The following is a 16,676-nucleotide window of genomic DNA, read 5'->3' as shown; positions in this document are numbered from 1 at the left end:
ACGAGGAATCCATTGGTTGGTTGGTTCACACGTTCGGTTCGAGTTCTATCTAGCGACTCTGGAGCTCAAAACGCGTCTAGAGTTTTGGCCGCCTCCACCGGTCTTCTGGTCCGCTGAGGGCTGATGTCCTTTTTCCGGGACAAAAATGAAGCCGAGCAAACCCTGGAGCCGTGATGCTGTGGTGGTTCTAAGCGGCGCCCCGTGAAGGAGAGAGAGGGCGGGGGTCGAGCTGCCGAAAATCACGTCACGTATATCAGTGCAAGATTCATGAGGCCAGTGGGCCACGCGTGGGTGGGGGAGGGGCAGGAAGACACGTAAAATCATGAGCATGGCGAGGAAGGAACGGGGCCTCGCGACACTGCCAAGTGAATACGGGAATCAGGAAGACGTATCCGAGCTTCCTCCGCCCAAGCCTCAGCCAGCAGGGAGCCGCAGGGGGTGGGGTGGGTGGGTTGGGCCCGACGGCGAGGGCACCCTCCTTGGGCACCCTTCTAGTGCTTCCGCATTCGGCTGGAGAGCTGGAAACCACGGATCGGCCTAATTTTGGCAGGCAAATTCTGGGCTGATGAAGACTTTCAACTGAGACCATTACGGGACGTAACTTTGGTTTTGATGAACGCAAAATGCGGCCGAAGAAGAGTGGAGCGTCGTTTGCTAACTCTCTCGTCCAAATTCGCGCTCTGTTGCTCGGCCGTCGCTACCCCTTTTTTACGCAAAGACTCGCCGTCCACCCCGCCCCGCCCCGCCGGCCCGGGTAGTGCTGCGATCAGCTGGAGGGACGGAAGGGAAACTCCCTGCCGTATATTCACGGTCCAGAGGCCGCCCGAGCCGCAGCAGGCACGCCCTTGGGCACGCCACGCCTCTCCCCTGTAGGTCTCTACCAACCTCCAGGGGCCGCCCGGCCACCCGGACCAGCGAACAAGTACAAGACGTACTCGTTGTGCAGGAAGGCGGAGGATTTTATTTTCTTATGTTGGCCGTCCCGACTCTCGGCTGTTGTCGTTGTTTTTGCCTTTCGGTGTTGTGAGTTTTTTTTTTTCAGTTTCTGTCCGAGCTTTTTCAGGTAACTGCAAAAATTGTCCATTGTCCTTTCTATTGTCACCATAAATCGAAGCAGAATCAAGATTCTACAGATTTTATAGTTGAGACTGTTTTGATTTTCATATGTTGGTACCGTGGCCTCACCTGTTTTGTTTAGTCGCGTCGCGAATGTTGAACGTGCGGTTTCGCGTGCGCTTGTCGGCTCATAGATTCCGATTTTGGACTGCTGCAAACAAATTTGAGAGCTCTGAGGAAGAGAAATCATGCCCTCAATTGCACTAAGGACACTGAACAGTGCATCACGTCCGGTGACATGCCTCAAGACTCTGAAAATATATCCATCTCGTCGGTCCGTCCAACCCAACCTCACCATGGCCTGGTCCTTCACAATGGACTGTAAGAAAGGGATGACTCCTACAAGTGCTTGTTTCCCTAAAGACCAAGTTAATTTTGTCCCCTTTGTGCTTATTTACTTAGTAAACAATGATAAGGGTGAAGTGTTTGGAAAAAGTAAAGTGATAAGTGCCATTCGTTGACAACAAAATCATGCGTACTGAGATCAGCCATCCCCATCCTAGGTTGGATATTGACAACTCAACGTCATCGACTACTATTTGACAGGTATGTGTTGCTTATATAAACAAGCCGGAAAATGTTAAGATTTAGTATTGCACAAGCTAGTCAAATTACGTGTCGATTATTTTGTTGTGGTTAGGCTTGCTCTGATAATACGTGTTCGGGGTCAAATGTAATTCTATGCTTGCAAGCGTTGACCAAACAATGGTCCATAGGTGAGGACTAAATTTTGGTCCTTGATTCAAAGCGTAGACCAAAGTTGGTCCTCTGTGGTCCATCCTTCAAAGCGTGGATCAAAACATGGTCCACAAATCAAAGCGTTGACCAACCGCTGGCCCTGTGGTTCATGCTTCAAGGCGTGGATCAAAATGTGGTCTACGACTCAAAAGTGAGGACCAAGCTGATCCATGCTTTTCAACACTTTGAACCAACATGGCCCACACCTTGAGGCGTTGACTTGATCCACTCTCGGACTATCAGTGTGGGCGCCTCTTGGCACTCTAAAAAGTGGCCAAGGCAAGGCTCCTTGTGTCTGGGTGCGGGACGCCCCATGAGTGCGAGAGTGACAGAGCGACGGAGTCTGGCCGCAGGCGGTGCGGGCCAGGCGTCTGATTCCGAGCACTGCTTTCGTCGCTCTGTCTCTCTCGCACTCATGGGGCGGTCCGTAGGGGTGCGAGAGAGACAGAGCGACGAAGCAGTGTTCGGAATCAGACGGCAGGCTTGACTAATGCGGTCGCGTCCACACGTGTGGCGCTGGCGCGGCTAGCGCTGCCCCAGGCGCCTGGCAACAAAGCTGCGGCGGCGGCCCGACTTTATCCAATCGCTATTTTTCTTGCCGCCTTATCGGCTCGCTCTGCTGGGCACGGCAGCGGCGCGACGCTGCAGACTGATTCCGAGAGTCGTTTTCGTCGCTCTGTCTCTCTCGCACCTTCACGGGGCGCCCCATGCGTGCGAGAGAGACAGAGCGACGACTCTCGGAATCGGTCTGCCGGCTGGGACGCGACCTGGCGGCCCGGCGGGGCGGCCGCCCTCTCGGCCCAATGGACTGCACCGTCGCCGCGGCCCCGGAGATACCCCATTGTATTAGGTTCTTTTGTCCGCGGCTGTACCGCCTCGCTGCCCGCCGAGTGCCACTCCGAATGAGCGGCGAGCCATCGAGGGGAACAATTAGCAGCCCGTCGGCCAGGCTCAGGCTGGCCTGAGCTTCGGGGAAGTCTCGCACCGGCGATACCCCGCGTGCACGGCGTGACTCCGCGCCGCTGAGCGCGGGGTATCGCCACCGCGGCGACGCGGCGGCGTCTCGACGGAGCGCGGCGTCGGCGTCGTCGTCGGCGATACTCCAAGCGCTGACGACTGTCTCTCGATGCGTGGGGTATCGCGTAGGACTGTCACACAACGGACAATCGGAAGGACTAAGATAAACGAAGCGTTTGCGTCGTTTCAATTTGCATTCGGCCAGGATTTCATAGCAACGCTGTTCACATAACTGCAGCACCGGTTATATTTCAAGCCGGCATCCTCCGAAAAAAAAAAATGTTTCAACTTTTAATGTGAGCCGCGCCATCTAGCGGCCGCCATCGCGTTCAGTCTGCAGCAGGCACCCTCGTCCAAACTTTGGAAAATAATAACAACAAAGGTGCGGCCATTAAAGGGAAAATTACCCCGGCGTCCATAAATTACCGGGCGAGGCGATCGCGAGCGGGGCTTAGCTAAATATGCGCTGCGCGGCGGGAGATAGAGAAGGCGTGGTGAAGGGCCGGGGGTGAAGGGCGAGGGCGGAGGCCAGGGGAGGTCCTCGGAGCGCGAATCGTGGGCCAAAAGATAAAGACGACAAATGGGGTCCGGGATTTAAAAGTGTGCCGCTCGGAGGCTGCGCGCCGTGCGAGGCGGCCGCCGAGGCCCGGCCGAGGAGCAATTTCCGAGGGATCGTCCCGTCGCTCTGTCTCTCTCGCACCCGAGGAGCGTCCCGGAGGGGTGCGAGAGAGACAGAACGGCCTCTCGGAATCGGGCGAGCGAAGGCGGCCGGCGAGGCTCAGACGGGCTCTATTGCAACGTACTGGTCTCCGATACGCCCCGGGGCCTAGGGCGGCCGAGGGCGGCGCAGGCTGCCAAGGCCGGGATAGCGCTTGGCGACAGGGACCGCCTGGGCTGTAAACATGTTCGACTCATTACACGTACAGTCCCAGCAGAGATGCGTCTTGCGTGGTCGGCGTCGAGGGCAAGCCTCGGGGCCAGCCCGGGGGATGGTGCAGTACCCACCAACGCACCGCGGCTGCAGACTGATTCCGAGAGTCGCTCTCGTCGCTCCGTCTCTCTCGCTCCTATGCGGGACGCCCCGTGAGTGCGAGAGAGACGCAGCGACGTAAGCGACTCTCGGAATCAGTCTGCTGAACACGGTAGTACATCCCAAACTGGAGCGCACTGACACACTGCATCGCGACGGACACACGCGTGTCGTGTACACTGCTCTCTATAATTTTCCGCTCCGTGTCCAGAATGCAGCGCTTCCTTCCGCGAGGAGTTCCGCCCGGAGAAGGTGAACGTCGTCTGCTCGCTCGCTGCGCGGAAAGTTTCGTCCCAGACAGACGCGCGGAACTGCAGACCGATTCCGAGAGGCGTGTTTTCGTCGCTCTGTCTCTCTCGCACCCATACGGGACGCCTCACGAGTGTGAGAGAGACAGAGCGACGAAAACGACTCTCGGAATCAGTCTGCAGGGCTGCTTGTCGAGCTCGTCTGCGACGGCTCCATCGCGTTGCCCGGTTTGGCCGAGCCTGCTTCCGGACTGCGCTTCCTCGCTCTGTCTCTCTCGCACTCACGGGGCGTCCCGTACAGGTGCGAGAGAGACAGAGCGGCGACACGGGAGCGCTGTTCGGGGTGGGCCCTACGGAGCCCTACGGTGCCCAGGTGGCGGCCGTTACGGTGTCCAAGTGAACTCGCGTCGAATGCCCTCGTTGGCGCGCTGCTACGCGTTGCCGCTGCACCTGGGCCTTTAGCCTTTTACTGATCCTCCAGGGCCGCCAGGGCGGCTGGAGTGCCGAGCCGCTGGAGCGAAGCTGGAGGGAAGCTGGAGCGAACAAGGCGGGGAGGCCCTGGCCGTTTCCAGCCCTGCCATTCGCCATTTCCTGCATCCAGTGCGGTGCAGTGCAGTTGCGTTCTACGGCGAAAAGGGCGCGGCCCCACCGGCCCCTGCAGGGACGCGAACCCTCAATCCCCGGTCCAGCAGACCGGTATGCCTTACGCCGCGGATGTTTTCGCAGGGAAGCAGAGCGTCCTGCAGACTGATTCCGAGAGTCGTTTCCGTCGCTCTGTCTCCCTCGCACTCATGGGGTGTTCCCTATGGATGCGAGAGAGACAGAGCGACGGAAACGACTCTCGGGGTGGACGAACACCAACGGGAAGATGATGAAGTTCGCGCGGCGTAGGCGGGCCTCTCCGGCGGCCTCTCCGGCGGCCTCTCCGGCCGGATCCCCACGCAGGCGCAGCACGGCGACGGCGGCTGCATCTACGCAGCGCACCGTTAAATCAACAATTTCCCATTAAGTAAGAAAACTCCTCGAGAAAACTGCAGGCACTTTGTCTTCATGTGCACGTGCTTGCTTGCTGTGCTGCGCGCGGCGATACTCCCTGCCCCCTGCCCCCCTCCCCCCCGCGCTGCTGTCCCGCTGCCGGCTGGCTCCCCCCACCCCGCGGCCCCCACCAGCTGCGCGCGAGGAGCGGGGACGCTGCCGCACAACGTTCCCGGCGTCAGGCCGGCTACCCCTCAACCAGCCCGGCTAGCTCAGTCGGTAGAGCATGGGACTCTTAATCCCAGGGTCGTGGGTTCGAGCCCCACGTTGGGCGTCTCTTTTTCTTCGTCTCCGGCGCTCGTGAAAAATGTTTTTAGCCTTCAAAGAGACTCTCCAGATTTAATGGCGCGCTGTTTGGGTCGCCGGGGCGACAATTTAACCTCGCCGCAAGTCTGTGCAGGGCTGGCCCGGCGGGTGTTGCACCGGCACGGGCCATGGACCACCGCGGGCTGTGCAACAGCAATAAATACTAATTATCCCCGGCATTATTACACCCTTGCCAGCATCAAAGAGAGGCCCCTACAAAGACGAGGATGTAAAAGTGTTTTTTTCCTCCTTGAAGGGATTAGCCGAGCTTTGTTTTTGCCGGGCCGCCCGGCCAGCACAGCCTTCGTCTCTGTGGAGCCCATCGACCTAATAAATCGCATTTAGCAGTAGAAAATAACGTACTGGGTGACAGCGAGGGGAACTAGGGAACTGGAGATGGGGGAGGCTGTCCAAAGGCCTCCAGTGCAGCGAGCACCGTGCAGCAGACTGAGAGTCGTCTTCGTCGCTCTGTCTCTCTCGCTCCCATTACAAAGCCCCATGCGTGCGAGAGAGACAGAGCGACGAAAAGGACCCTCGGAATCGGCCTGCAGCGTAGGGGCGGCCGTCTAAGCGTTCGCTAAGCACTTTGACACTTGTGTAATCGGAGCACAGAGGGGGGAGCCGCTACAATCAGCAAAGGCGGCGCAGAATGCACCTTGAATCGATATCGTGACGCACGATTGCACACCTCCGTGTTGGGGGAATGTGTACAGTGTACAGTCAGAGTCTGACCCCGCGCCTCTGCACTGCTTTGCCGCGCCGGCCTAGCACGCCGACGAGGGTGTCCTCAACGACCCCACTGTTAAAAGAATCTCGGAAATTCCCGGATAATTTATTGCAAAATAAATTGGCTCTGATCCTTAAAAAAAAATCCTCCAAATCCTCCAATGTTTTAGTTTGAATAAGTTTCCAGCAGATATATAGTACACAAAAAAGGAGCTTCTGGAAATTTTAGATGGGACTCCGGTGCCCACTTTTCGGAATTTTCTAATTATTTTTTGACAGTGCCGCGACAGTACAGTGCGAAGACCCCGACCTCCCGGCGCACACACCGCAACAACGGCCCGATCTCGACCATAGTGCTCTCTCTCTCTCTCTCTCTCTCTCTCTCTCTCTCTCTCTCTCTCTCTCTCTCTCTCTCTCTCCTTGTCTCTCGCACACTTCGCCAAGCGTTTCGCAGGAGTGCGAGAGAGACAGAGCAACGATTCTGTCCCGAATCAGCGCGCGACGGGCGACAATGCCGCAGAGAGCGGACGCTTCATTGAACACCTTTTTACCGCCTGCAGGGCTGCCAACCCAACCATTCGCACACCTGCCTTCGGTCGCCTTTGGCGCTCGTTGTCGAGCGGGACAGTCCGCTGGGGGGCGGCTCGGCCTGCAGACTGATTCCGAGAGTCGTTCTCGTCGCTCTGTCTCTTTCGCATACATGTGGCGTCCCGTGTGGGTGCGACAGAGACAGAGCGACGAAAACGACTCTCGGAATCAGTCTGCAGGCCTCGGGGAGGCTCGGCGCACCGCGTCGTCGTCACCGGACTCATAACCCCCGTCGGCCGGCCGCCCCAGCACCGCGCCGCACCGCGCCGCACCGCCACTCCGGCACTTGGAGAAATACTTGGGCGTGCCGCCGCGTGCCGCGCGGTGGGCGGTATTGGTTTCCGAAGCGCTGCCCGGGGCCGTGCGGCGCGGCCTGGCCAAGCCAGCAGACTCATTCCGAGAGTCTCGCTCTGTCTCTCTCGCACCCACACGGGACGCCCCGTGAGTGCGAGAGAGACAGAGCGAGACTCTCGGCATCAGCCTGCTGGCCCGGCCGGGCGCGGCAGTGGCGTCGACCTGCCGTAATCAGCGAGCCAAAAATGACTGCAGCGGAGAGCAGACTCAATAATGACACGCCTCGGGGGCCGTCGCCGTTTTGAGCGTGTTTTTATTTGGTCGCGGACGCCAGACTGCAGCGCCGGCCAAAACCGGGCGGCGCTCCATGCAGTGTGGTGGTGGAGCTTCAATTTGCATAAGCAGCCCTGTAATCATGCGAAAATTGTCGCAATGGCGTGCCAGGCGTGCCTTGTCGCTGGCCGGGCCGCACTCCAAGCCTGACGTGCACACTCACGTGTCATCGGCAGGAGGAGGCGCACTAAGGGAGGCTCTCTCTCTCTCTCTCTCTCTCTCTCTCTCTCTCTCTCTCTCTCTCTCTCATCTCCTCTCTCTCTCTCCTCTCTCGCCTCATCTCACCTCTCTCTCTCCTCTCTCTCGTCGCTTCTCCTCTCTCTCCTCTCTCTCCTCTCTCGCTCTCCTCTCTCTCTCTCCCTCCTCTCTCTCTTCTCTCTCTCTCTCTCTCTCTCTCTCTCTCTCTCTCTCTCTCTCTCTCTCTCTCTCTCTCTCTCTCTGTTGCCCTGGTGGGTCACCCTGTGAGGGGTGCGAGAGAGACAGAGCGAGGTGGAATCATCTTCATCAGGCTGCAGGGGCACAGCAACATGGCGCGAGGGGCGGGCTAGGCAGTGTGCTAGGCTGAGTGAAACAAAACCTCGCCCACGTGGCTTTGCGTCGCTTTGCTTGCTGCTCCGCGCGCCCCTATGTCTATTCCAATCAAAGACGCAAAGCAACACAGCAGTTTGCTCGTCGGGCCGATGCCGAAACGGTGCGGCTTTCGGTGATCTTTCTCTCTCGCACTCACGGGGCGCTCCGTAAGGGTGCGAGAGAGACAAAGCGTTGTTATTGCCGGCGTCCGAAACGGCGGCCCGCACCCTCTCCGCGGCGGCGTCGCGTCACCGCCTCCCACAGCGTCGCCGCCGCGTGGCGCGGCGCGGCGTGCCGACGAAGGGTTGACGGCATTTGCATAGCGACACCGTTGTCCACATCTTCTTATTCCCCGCCGCCCCCTCCCCCTTTCGCCTTTCGTCTTTGGCTTCATTATCAGTTTACTTTACCTTGTGACAATCTTCTCGGCGGCGCTCCCCTTGCCTTGCCGCCCCTGCCGGCCAGCCCCGCGCTACGCAAGCCGACGACGGCCGATTTGGGATTCCACCCACTAGATACTTTTAGTTGTTTATTGGGGAAAGGAGGCGGGCTAACCACAGGGACCCTTCCTAGCCACGGCCCCTCCTGTCCTCCTCCCCACCCCCTCCCCCACCCACAGTGGGCCAGAAGACCGGTGGAGGCGGACAAAACTCTAGGCTCGTTTTGAGCTCCACAGTCGCTAGACAGGGCTCAAACCGAACGTGTGTCCCCACCGATGGACTCCTCGTTCGGAGAGCAATCCATTGGTGGGGTCACACGTCCGGTTCGAGTCTCATTTAGCGACTCTGGAGCTCAAAACGCGTCCAGAGTTTTGTCCGCCTCCACCGGTCCTCTGGCCCACTGTGCCACCCCTCTCTCTCCCCTCCCCTCCCCTGCCGCCCTTGCAGGCGTGTTGAATTAATTACGGCCGCTTTGAGTGTGCTCGAGCTATTACGAATTTTGCGCGCATTCCTGGCCTTCCTGGCCGCGTCGACGAGCGTCGCGGTGGCTCCGTTGCAGAGTGCCGGCAGGCTGTCGCCGAGCGGCGCTCTGCTGTCTCTCTCGCCCTCTCGCACAACCACGGGACGCCCTCGTGAGTGCGAGAGAGACAGAGCGGCAAGCAGCCTCCAAGGCCGCCACCAGCAGGGCGTTAGCAGGGCCGGGCGAGGTGTCGACGCGCATATTCGAGAGGGCGCGGGCATGACAGGGTGCACTGGCGTTGCTGACGTCACTATGACGTCACACTGACGACACGGCGTCAACGTCCAGTGCCGAATTTAGGGCCGGGAGTAGAGGAAAGGTGTCAAGTAGCACCCCTTTGCGTACCTTAAAAGGCAAAGTGTTGCTTTTTGCCTACCTATCAGGCGGCTGTCCAAGGTAGTCCAAGGGATTCGAGGGAAAGGGGGTGGGGGTGGGGGGCAACTGTCCGTTTGCGCTTGTCAACATCAAGATAACCCTCATATCGTGGATACAGCTGTTGCCTTTGACGGTGGTCGCGGTGGAACCGCTGAAACACCTCACTTACGACCCCTGATGAAAAATCTTTTCGCATTTGGATCGAGCTTGCTGTAATTGTGACTATACCATTTTGGGGCAACATTATCCCGGCGGTGTGCTCCACTTTGAAAATAAAATCGCAGCGCAAGCATATCATAAACAATTCAGAACCTCAATGGCCCTCCGCTTCTCCTGTTTATCTTTCTTTCTTTCTCTTTTCATCTTATATATATTTTTTTAGCATCAAAATAAATTGCGCAGAGAGAGGGAGAGAAGAGGCGCGATTTAGAGTGTTACTGTTGGAGCCACTGCCGTGCACTGCCGCGCCGCCGGCACACCGTGCGATGCTGCATTCCGATAACGTCACAACGTCACCGTCGCAGAGGATCGCCGCCGTGTTTTGTTCGCACCCCCTTTTTAATTGGCCGGACAATGTGCCACCCCTGGTGTGTGTGTGTGTGTGTGCGTGCGCGTGTGTGTGTGTGTGTGAGAGAGAGAGAGAGAGAGAGAGAGAGAGAGAGAGAGAGAGAGAGAGAGAGAGAGAGAGAGAGAGGAGGGGGGTAGAAAAGAGACAGATGCAGGGGAGACAGAGACAATGTGAGAGTATGTATGTATGTGTGTAGTGGCACAGGTCAGCTGCCGGCACACTGGCCTTGCTGGTGTTATTGTAACTGCTCCTCTGTTAATCGCCGCGTGTAACAGCAACCCGTGCAGAAGGCCAAAGAGCCACTTTAAACCCTCGTTCTTGTCACCTTGCCTGTTTTCCCCCACCCCTCTGGCGAGTACTCTCTTTCTTTACGCTCTCCCCCCTTCGCGAGATACCCCGCCCTTGTTTTTGTCTTTTGTCTCTTCTGCATAGATAGCCCCCCTACCTGGACACGAGACACCTCCGTCTTTTTAGCGTAAATTATTTACCCCCTGATAATAGGTCTGGCCTTAGACCGGCACTTCTCATTTTGTTTCGAAGCCAAGCCACACCCCCTCCCCGGCTACTCAATAATAAAAAAGTCTCATCGATCGGTTCGCCTCTTCTCGACGTCCCCACTTTTCAGCAGCCACAAACAAAGTCTACTTTTCTTTTTCTCCTTTCGTTATTCATTTCCCCCTTCGATGTTTAATTTTGACGGCGTCGCACAGTGGGCCAGAAGACCGGTGGAGGCGGACAAAACTCTGGACGCGTTTTGAGCTCCAGAGTCGCTAAATGGGACCCGAACCGAAGATGTGACCCCACCAATGGATTCCTCGTTTGGAGAGCAATCCACTGGTGGGGTCACACGTTCGGTTCGAGTCCCAGTTAGCGACTCTGGAGCTCAAAACGCGTCTAGACTTTTGTCCGCCTCCACCGGTCTTCTGGCCCACTGTGCGTCGTGGCGGTTCCCGAACACGCACCGAATCGAAAAAGAAACGGGGAGGGAAATTGACGGGGAATCGAACCATGACAGCTGGGCTTGCTGGCTGGGCTACTCGGCACTCGCATTATTTATAGTTCCACTCGAAAAAAGCGGAGACGCGCTCAGCAACAACAACATTAACAACAACTGTCCCGTCCGCTCGAGCGGTAAAATTGTTTCCGCGCCGAACTTTCTCTCTGCCGCTGCATTATATATTTATTATTATCACTGCCGTATCTTGCCGATGCACAATCGCAGCCCGGCTGCCCCTACAGGGCTGGAGAAGCTACGTGGGGTACACTGATTCCGAGAGTCGTTTTCGTCGCTCTGTGTCTCTCGCACCCATAGGGGGCGCCCCCACGAGTGCGAGAGGGACAGAGCGACGAAAACGACTCTCGGAATCAGTCTGCTGGTCCAGGAAGCCTCCGGACCGCGGCGCGGTGTGGCCTGGCAGGGCGCGGCGTGGCGTTCGTGATTTATTCGCACGCACTGTTGCATGTCGGGTCCTCCGCGCTTATTTCCCCTGGTAGTGCGACATGCCGGCCCCGAAAATGCGGCGGGGAAGGCGTAGTTTGGAAAGGGGAAAATGAGGGTAGTGTCTCTTCACATTGTCCGGTCACGAGTACAAGAATTAACCATGTTTTATATTTGTTCAGATGTTCTTTTCTGTCCGGTTAGGGGTCATCTTTAAAGTATGTCCATACTTTTAGGGGGGGGGGGGGGATGTCCACCAAAACGGACTGCCTGTCTTGAGACACGGAGAAGGTTAGGTTTGCGGACAGAGGGGTAGGAGGGTCCAAGTGGAGTCAAAAATAGCGTAGCGTAGTCAGTTTGAAAAGCAAAGAGAACCGTACTGTAGTCCGGCGTAAATACTACTCTACAGTAGTCAAATTTATTTTTCCATTTTTTTGCAGTGCTTTTTAGGTCAGTGTCGCCGTAGGGACATCGTGTTAACCGTCAGGCCGGGGCGACAAATGCATCAGTTTGTACACACACGTCATCTAGGGGGTGAAAGCAGATCCGGTGGCCGGTTCGGCACGGCACGGCACGGCATGGCACGGCACGGCACGGTGTTGGTGACGCATCCATCATTGTCCTTTATCTGTTCCGTTTGGGATCGCGTTTTACAAGTCGCTAGTTTGCAATGAGGGCCGGGATATGTTTTATATCCCTTGTCAACAAGCCGCGCGATGGCAGTGCCGTGGCACGCGGAGACCTGTTCGGTCGCCAACGGACCCGAAAATGACGAGAGCGACAGAGATGGATCGGAGGAGGGAAGCGCAATCGGCACCACCAACGCGGTGCGAATAAAATGGGACAAAAATGGACAAAGTTTCGCGGCAAACCGCGCGGGTAATAGGGAGAGAAGACTCTTTGCTGTGTCAGGCTGTGCTGCCCCCACACCACCACCCCGGCATGTAAACTAGCCCAGAGGGCTACTGGGCTGGCCTTGAACCTGACAACGCCCCGTCTTTGTCTAATCACCCCATTTTCCCCCCATCCGTCAACACCGTCCCCGCCACGCCGCGCTGCCCAGGGCTGTGCCATGCCGGGCCGTGCTTTGCGGCCGTCTCATTCCGAGAGTCTGTCTCTCTCGCACCCTTGCGGGACGCCCCATGAGTGCGAGAGAGACAGAGCGACGAAAGCAGAGCTCGGAATGAGCCCACTGCTGGCCCAGGGAGGCTCGCTCGCTGCTCGCGTTGACTCTAGGGCTTAGGCCATGGAAATGCCGTGCCACTGCCGTGCCGCCAGGCAGTGAGGCCCGGGGGCATCTCGCCAATACGACCCGCGAGATAAGCGCAGTGACACAAACCGTGTGTGTGTGTGTGTGTGTGTGTGTGTGTGTGTGTGTGTGTGTGTCTGTCTGTCTGTCTGTCTGTCTGGTCGTGCCGAAGGGATGTTGGCCATGCTCGTGAACCGTGAGACGCGGGACAGACGGAAAAGGCGGCACATACTAAGACAAACACTCGTTACTCTCGTTATACCACTGTGTGTGGACCTTCATTACATCAAGCCTATCCTCCCCCGCGTGCTTATTGGCTTGCGTCAACGCCAATCCAGGAATACCGACGCTATCCCCACGAAAGTGGACTTTGCATTCGTTAGGCTAAATTAGATATTAAGATTCAATGGAAATGTCCATACCTTTAACCAAAAAACTGGTTGCAACTACCGGACATCTGTACTTTAAGAGGGCAGAGGGCAAAGCTAAGGTGGCGTTGGTTGTTCTCTTATAAGTGGCTGGCCGCTGCAACCAGCTTTCGGTTGCAGGTATCGACTTTTCGGTTGCAGCCACGTCGAATCTACACACTAAATGTTTATGGACTTTATGTCCATAACTATGGCCGCATTTGCGCATACTGAAGTTATGTACAAATTTGCACATAAATAAGGTACAACGTTTTACATACTTAAGCACAATATGGAAATATTGTTCCTAATTTATGTACAAATTTGTACATAAGTTCTGTATGCACAAAAACGGCCATAGCTATGGACAATAAAGTACATAAAACTTTTAGTGTGTAGCCTATCGAACAAAGTTGATCACGCGCCACAAAGTTGATATTTTTTCCGTTCTGCCGATGGACCGAGTTCTGCGAGATGGTCCGGCCGCCGCGTCTCGCCTTTCAACCTCTCCGCTGTCTCGTGCCTGCGATCCCCTGGGCCGATACTACCAACCCCCGCGACACCTGTCGCAAATTTTTCAAGCAGCACCGCACCCTCGCCTCTGATTGAAATTTCACCGGCCCGTTCCCTTTGAAGTGAGGACCCGTGGCCGTGTGGTGGCCGTGCCGGCAGGCTGATTCCGAGAGTCGTCTCTCTGTCTCTGTCGCACTCATGGGGCGTCCCGCATGGGTGCGAGAGAGACAGATCGAGCGACGAACACGACTCTCGGAATCGGTCTGCCTGGCCGTGGCCGTGCTCCGGGCGACTCTGCAGCCTCTGCTGCCGCCGGGATCCATTTATCCGCGGCCTCCCTCAACCTCCGGCCCGCGGTGCCGCGCCGCCCCGCCCGCCTGATCTCTGCCTTTCCGGGAGGGTCGAGCCGCCTACACGAGGTGAAGGGTGATAGCAACCTTACCCCTCCCCTCCTCCGCTCCCCTTCCCCTCCCTCCCCTCCCCCGGCCTGTCTGGACCGCGACGTGACGCAGGACACCTTTCCTCCCTGCTGCAGCGCTGGAGGAGGGGCTCCGAGAAATTTCTTTATTATTCAGACGCCTCACAATGACAGTGGCAGGGTAAGAACCACAGCCCAGGAATAGAAGAAGCACTGTCTCAGACTCTGGAGGGGTCAAATTAGCAGCCTTGATCTGCTCGTGACCACAGATGTAGCAGATTAACGTCTCTATCCCATCTTTAAATTTTGAGCCCATCTTCACTCGTAGAACTTCAGCGAACTTTTGCTGCTCTCCTTTCTTCAAGCATAGTGGTCGCTGCTCTTGAGTCCAAGTTTCCCGTTCCACCCTACCCGCGTTACCTAAATGCATTCGAGAATTTCTTCTGGACGCTTGACTTTCAAGCGTATAGCGTAGTTGTACTTGAATAATGCGTACAACTACTGTGTACAGCTCTCGCACTGAAAAACCAAACGTGGTCTAGACCACACCACTGGTGTGGTCAAATGGGTGCCATTTTGGCCGCATCAGTTGGTGCGGTCTAGACCACGTTTGGCCACGTTTGGTGTGGTCTAGACCACGTTTGGCCACGTTTGGTGTGATCTAGACCACGTTTGGTTTGGTCTTTCGCACCAAACGTGGTCTAGACCACACCAACGGATACGGTATGGCTCCCATTTGACCACACCAGTTGGTTGGACCACGTTTGGTTTTTCAGTGCATACAACTGCACTTTAGTTTTACCAGTGCTCCAAAATTTTAAATGAAAATAAACGCGTCATTTTCTTTTAGCTGTCGGCAACCTCAAGGCACCTGCCATTCGACACGAAACTCGATCTGGCCACGGCATAATCTAGCGGGGCTTCGTGGGCGGTGTTACGGACGGAGCCCCTGCCCTGCCGCCCCAGCCAAGGCGAGCCTAGGCAAGCCGAGGCCCTGACCGACTCGAACGCCCTGTCCCGCTGGATTCGCTCCGCTCCGCGCAAGCCACGTGGATGGCCAAAGCTTGATGGATTGGACTGCTCGCCAACTCGTTTTCCAGGGGTGTGAACTCGCAGGGGAGATCAGCAACAAAAACAACAAAACTCGTGGTACTCATCCCACTGAGATTAACAGCTTCACGCCGGTACGAGAACCATGTTCTCGTTCCAGGTTAGGTTAGGCTTCGGCGCGAAGGTGTTAAGAAAGGATTCTTGATCAATGCCCTGTTTTAGACGAGCACCTAAATTCGGGCTAGGTTCATTCCAACGCCCAAATCCTCCATGACCCAAAGTCCGGCAGTAAAACGATTTCTCACCCAATTTTGGGTGATAAAGAATGTCTTGCCCGAAATTGTAGTCCTGGGTTATGACTCTTTTCACGCTCAGTGATCTTGTCACCGGACGTTAACCAGCCGCACCCTTCTGGATCAAGTCGCTCTATCTCTCTCGCACCCGCCCCCTTGCCCACCCTGTCTCTTTCTCGCACGATGACGCCACCAGGGGCGTTACGGCGGCGCGCAGGATGCGGATTAAACCAGCACGAGGCGTGGCGTGGCGCGGCGGGCAGCAGCGCGCAACACAAAGCAAGGAAATAGCCTATTTGTGTTTGCCTTGCCAAGATGAGTCGCATTTTAATCAAGCAGCCGCCGCCAGGCCGCCAGTTAGACTGATTCCGAGGAGTCGTTTTCGTCGCTCTGTCTCTCTCGCACCTGTGCGGAGACGCCTCATGAGAGCGAGAGAGACAGAGCGACGAAAACGACTCTCGGAATGAGTCTGCCGGCTGGGCCGCCCCGTCACGATAACGAAGGCAGACGCCCTTTGTCGACCTCGGCCGAGACCTCGGCAAGCCGGGCAGCCAAGGCCTGCTGATTCCTCAAGCAAGGTGTGGCGCCGCACCCACTGCCCCCTCCCCTCCTTCCCCTCTCCCTCTCTTTCAACCCCCAGCACGCAATGCTACCCCTCACCCTAGTGTCCCGTGCCTACTCCTCCTTCCCCCTCCCCCTCTCCCCTTCCCCTCCCCCTTCCCCTTCCCCTTCCCCTTCCCCTTCCCCCTCCCCTCCCACCCCATTCCTATACCCCCACCCCACCTTCTCCCGCCCCCACCCATACACGCGACCCTATAAAAACTTTTCCTCTTATCTAGTTGAACCTCCTTTGGTCGCCCTTTCCGTCTGTGTGTTTTGCTCTCTCACCTTGATGTACTGGGTCTCAATAGCGGTCCAAGTTTGGCAGTGATGCCGAACGTGAGCTGGCGTGCTAACGTCCCACACAGGGGTACGGGAGAGGGGAGGGGAGGGGAGGAGGGGAGGTCTTCGCACAGGTGTGGATGTCACATCCCTTCGCCGAAGATCTCCACACGTCGGGTATACTGTCAGTGGCTTCCCAAGGTCACATGGTGGTATGCATTCGATCTAGTAATAACATAACAGCAAGCAAAGAAACACAAGCTTTAATGCGAACTGGCGTGGGGTAGAATCAACACTCGCAAAAAAATGTCTCCGAATTATCTATACTTCCCATCCCACGAAGGAAAATGAAAGCGTGGGAGGATTCCTTCGCAAATCATGCAAAACTACGAGGAATGACGATGAATTCCGCCTTATAATTCAAAGCGTTTATTCGCGGATTTTACAATCCCTTCGTTATGAAGTGATGCCTCACAATAGACTTTTTACTGTGAAAATGAACGAGGAAAATGCCTGCAGCCG

The 16,676-nt window shown here is 56.6% G+C and overlaps 1 non-coding gene across 1 annotated transcript; it reads left to right on the top strand.

The window, feature by feature from the left end:
- The first annotated feature begins 5,385 nt into the window (after window positions 1-5,385).
- Trnak-cuu lies at window positions 5,386-5,458 on the top strand. The gene has a single exon. It is a non-coding gene; the product is annotated as a tRNA-Lys (tRNA).
- Window positions 5,459-16,676: the final 11,218 nt, after the last annotated feature.

This window comes from Thrips palmi, unplaced genomic scaffold (assembly GCF_012932325.1).
Source record: "Thrips palmi isolate BJ-2018 unplaced genomic scaffold, TpBJ-2018v1 HiC_scaffold_17, whole genome shotgun sequence".
Lineage (NCBI taxonomy): Eukaryota > Metazoa > Arthropoda > Insecta > Thysanoptera > Thripidae > Thrips > Thrips palmi.
Note: the sequence above shows the minus strand (reverse complement) of the source record. Positions and strands in the feature narration are given on the sequence as shown.